Here is a 5,307-nt window from a genome sequence, read left to right on the forward strand (position 1 = left end):
GTCCCCTCCCTCCCTTCCCCCATCCCCCTAGCTTCTCCTCCTCCTCCTCTCACCACCCGTGCCTTCTTCTGCTCGGAAGCTCAAGAAGGCGGCCAAGGACGCCGACGACATCACGGGCCCCTTCCTCCGGATCGCCGCCCGCAGCCTGCTCGACGCCGGCGTCCTCTAGGTGATTCCTCCTCTCTCCTCCCCTCCTTCCCCCTAGGTTTCTCTCCCCGCCGGCGTCCTCTAGGTTTTTCACAATGTACACTCAAAACTAATGACTCTGAATCTCTGCTACTGAAAATCATACATTTCAGATGTGACACTGTTTGGACATTTGTAAAATCCAGTGCTTGTGTATCTGTTGTTTGGATTAACAATTATGAATAGCACATCCTAGGACATGAACTAGAATTATGAACAGGACATCCTAGGAGTAGATGAACATTTTGTGGTTCTGCTAGGACTTGCTCCAGATTTTTTAACCCTAGGATTTCTTTTCTTTTAGTTCTTTTCTTACAGCAAATTTACTGAAAATTCAGAAACTTGGAGTAACCTGTGGACTGTACTTTTGTGATCTCCTACTCCTGAATCTTACTACTACAAGCACAAGCAGTACAAATAAGACTAGAATTTACTCTGAATTTTGACAGTAAGAAGAAGAATGAAAATGCAAGGAGTAAATAAGAATAATAATAAGAATTTTACTTATGATATGATGATGAGGCACATCACTAGCAGACAACTGCCAAGAATGCAGGACTATTTTACTCTGCCTAAGAATATGCATGTCTTGTTTTCTGGTTATGGATATTGTGTAGTACTACATATCTTTTTTTTTGTAATATAATGCTTACCAAAGGTTTCAATATTTTGCTGTTACCATTGTTCTTTGAGCATAATTCTTTTTCATTTCCTACTATCCTTATTCTAATTCTCTTAAATTGCTATGTTGTGTGTAATAGAATTAGATCTTGGATCTGCTAGTGGACTTTGGGAGTTTGTTTACCTGGCACCATTCAGTCAAGTAGCCATTCATGTGAACTTTTATTTTGTCCATACGAAAGTAGAGGACCATATGGTCTGTGGCCTTTTCATCCATCATTTACACTGTGAATCCAACACCAGTGGTGCTGCTTTGTTTCTGTGATCACATTGTGGTGCCCGGCACATTTTCCCCATCACTTCATTACCCCTTTCTCCTAAAATGTTGATTAATTTCCGTTTCGGTTGAGATTGGGGCCCTCCTAGGTCAAGAAAATTAGCAAAGGTCATGCCCAATTTTCTTGACCTAGAAGGTGCCCGATTCTCAACCGAAACAAAAATTAATCAGCATGTATCTTGGCATCAACCAATAGTAGTGATCTAGTGCTTTAGTGGTTGGATTAGTTTAGTATTTTTTTCACACACTCAGACACCCTTGCTTGCCATGTGTGTGAGAGAGATAGTGAGAGGAGACAAGAAGAAGGGGGTTAGGAAGATGTTGCCTGCTCATTAAAGCTAACCATCTCCCCCTTTTCACCCCTTTTCCTTTCTCTTTTGTGGGTTGCAAGGAAGCTACTGGTTCCATCCCACAACACCTAGCAACAACACACTAACAGGTTCCATCCCAAAACACCTAGGCAATATCACAAACATCTCTCAATTGTTCCTTGACAATAACCATCTTTTTGGCGACATTCCTCGAGAATTAGGTTATTTGGTCAACTTAGAGATCTTGTTCCTTGACAATAACCAACTTTTTGACCAAACTTTTTTCCTATTTAGAGCGAAACATGGCCCACAACGATGAGGCCGGCGGTTCGGGCGGCAAGCAATTCTGGGAGCTGTCCCAGGAGATGGAGGAAGAACCTCACCGCTATGAGGACGCCGCGGAAGACACCGATCCTGACTACACAACCCCTAGTGGCGTCGGGGATGACACCACTGATGGTGCCGCCGAGGATGCCACCACTGATGATGGCGGCGCACGCACAGATGGCAGCCAACCGAAGAGGCAACGGAAGGACCGGTGCCCGAACGTGCTCGGCACCGTCAAGGAGGAATTTACTGAAGTGAACTCCGACGGGCATCCAACGGCGCCCAAACATGTAGTCAAGGGGTACTCGGTTCAGCTCGGGTGCATTCTCTGGAGCACCGTCTCGATCAACACCGAGAACCTAAGGCATAAGGACCGAGGGAATTTGCGCTGCCTCCTCTTCACGAAGCTGCACGAACGATACAAGTTCCCCAATGAGTTTGCAAACACACGCCTCTCAGGGAATAAAGTGAACAGTGCCGCCCTCACGAGGATGAGCACGGCCCTGTCTACATGGAGAAGCACGGTGAAGGCAATGATTGAAAAAGGTGATAGTTATGAGAAGATCAAGGCGAAATATCCTTTGATGAGCGAAGATGACTACAAGGAGTTCAAGATCAAGTGCGAGAGCAGCGCAACCTCCGAATCAAGTCAGTGGGGGAAATAAATGCGGCAGTTGAACTTAGGGGTCCACCAACTCGGTCCCGGCGGTTATAGAGTGGCGGAGCCTATATGGGACAAGGAGGACGCGGAGCGTGCCGAGCAAGGCCTACCGCCCCGCTTTGAGAAATTCCCTGACAAGCAGACCAGGAACTTTGTCAGGGCCCGGTACAAGGAGGACCCGGTAACAAAGGAGCTTACCACGGATCCGAAGACCAAGGCGCTTGAGAAAGTTCTGGTAAGGAATACACCCCCGCGTAATTAGCTACATATATGGTTGCATTCTAGTTAATGAAGCCAAATTTCTAAATGGTTCACATTCCTTCCGCAGGAGGCTGAAAGCAGTAGCGCGGGGTCATCTCAGAGCTCCCCTTTTGACACCCCTTTAAATAGGGCGTTGAACGTAATGAAAAACAAGGATAAGCTCAGTAAGCCGTCGTCAGCTGGTCGTGTGGCCGGCAAAGGCTTGTCCACAAAATGGTCGTCATACTATACCGCTGGTGGGCGAAAGGAGAAAAAGACCAGCTCGGAAAGCCAGTCGCGCGAGGTTCAAGAACTCAAGGCACAGGTGGCGCGGATTCCGGAGATTGTCCAAGAGCAAGTGCAACAACAACTGGGAACGACGCTCACCGCCATTGTGCCTACCTTGATTCAGGGGCTGACGACGTGGATTGCGGGTGGCCAACAGGGGCCTCCCCCGGTTCCCAGCTTCACGGCCAGCAACTCGCACAACGCGCAGGCGGCGCCATTGGTGTCTCCGGCGGAGGCGGTATTCGTGTCTCCGGCGCCGGCACGGGCATTGGAGCTTAATGCACCTGGGTGTACGCCGGCCGGCACCTCGCCAGCAAGCGGCCCCTCCGTCAGTTGCACGCGCACGCCCGCCGTTGGCGGTGCCTCGACATTAGCCGAGCTCGACGGCATCATGGTAACTAAGCCTCTCGGCCGATGACTTCATCTCCTTGCCTTTGACTGGGCATCCCTGACGCCCTACATGTTTTCGCAGGGCGCCACCGATGTTCCTTGCACTCTCCTGCACTTCGTGGGCAGCGAGTTGGTCGATGTCGCCAAGGGCAGAATCGTTCAACCGGGCAACCGCGTGTTCCACGGTAATCCGATGCCACCCACCTTCTATAGGGTTGAACTGGTTCGGGTACTGCCAGGCTGCGACGAGTTGTTACCTCCGATTCGACCCGCTGGGGCCGACGAAGATGATGTGATGACCCTCAGCGCCTGTGTAAGCTGGCCCCTGCTTTGGCCGAAGAGCCAGATTCGTTTGGGGGCGGGGGACACCACCCCACAGACAAGACCGCCAGTCGTGCCAGCGCCAAGCCATGGCAAGAACGCCGCAACGCTACCGGACCTGCCGGACATCCCTATGGCATAGGATCCGAACATGCATATGGCACAGGATCCGGACGACAACGACAACGACGATGGTACATTTACCAACGTCGATAAGTACTTTGCCGAACATGGGTATGGTGACGAGTTCTGCGGGCCTCCTTCTCAAGAACCCAACCCTCAAAAAGACGATCGCGATCTAGCTGGTACGGCGGAGAAACCCAATTGCAACAGGCGTCGTCTGGCGTTCAGTTCTCAGGAGACGCCTCCAGCTGCCGCCTTCACCGAGCCTCAGATAGCTGAGGTGCCAAATATTATCAGCCCCAACACGCTCAAGAAGGCGGTCTGTGAGCAGAACTCGATCCCATTACAGCAGATCAAGAAGAAGGGACGGAAACGAAAGACTAACAAGGGCGCCAGTGCGAGCCAACCGGCACCGAGTACGATCCGTGCTCAGGACGGACCACCTTCACCTAAGGATATCTCGAGGAGGGTGCATGTGGCGGGTAGGCCGATGCTACCGACAAATATGCTCAATGCTGCAACCGGTGCTATGCGGAGTCTGCATGAAAGTGTTCTTTCTTTGGAGAAGCGGCGTCTCAGAGAGAATGATGTGGCATACCCGGTTTTCGTGGCCAAGGTGCCAGAGGGCAAGGGCTTTGTGGATAGCGTCGTCGGGGGTACGATCGTCCTGTGATTTGATGACATCTTTGCTATGCTTAACCTTCATCCGCTGCACTACACCTTCGTTCGGCTGTTTTCGCTGAGTATGGAGATGCGGATCATTAGAGACAAGACCCCAGACATTGTGATAGTCGACCCCTTCTACATGCGTGCCAAGATCTTGGGCAGCGCTGGGGACCGGCAAGTCGCGAGTTCACACCTCGAAGGCGTCATTCTGGCAAACCCAGATAAGGATAACTTCCTCGTGCCTTACTTTCCCGAGTAAGTCATCTCCTAACCGCCCCATAACATATGATTTCTTAGATTTCAATCGTTCTTTTTTTTCTAACATTCCGTGTTCTGTGCAGTGGCACACATTGCACACTCATCCTCTTAAGCCCGAAATATTCCATGGCCACGTATCTCGACCCGGACCGTGACTCCAAGATAGACTACACAAATATCAAGAAAGTTCTTGATGATGCTCTCCCCGGCTACGCCGCATCTGGAGGCACCTTTAGGAGGCCAGTTCGTAGGTACGGCAGGCACGTGTTCACCCACAATACGACGTTCCCCTGCGTCAAGCAGCCGCCTGGTGGTCAGAAGGATGCCTACTACGCCCTCCATCACATGCGGGCGATCGTGCGGGACCATAATCACCTTCTGCTACCAAATAATCTCAAAGATTGGGCTGCAAGCTTGGGGGCAATCCAGGACGCGGACATCCGACAAGAATTCTTTCGCATCCAGTCGGAGTTTGCAGAAATCATCCATCAAGATGTCCTTCGTACCTCGGGGCAGTTCTACCTCAAATTTCAACCGTCCAACAGCGAGATAGACACAACGCTACAAATGCAGGCTGA

The sequence above is a fragment of the Triticum aestivum genome, chromosome 7D (genome assembly GCF_018294505.1).
Source record: "Triticum aestivum cultivar Chinese Spring chromosome 7D, IWGSC CS RefSeq v2.1, whole genome shotgun sequence".
NCBI classification, from domain to species: Eukaryota; Viridiplantae; Streptophyta; class Magnoliopsida; order Poales; family Poaceae; genus Triticum; species Triticum aestivum.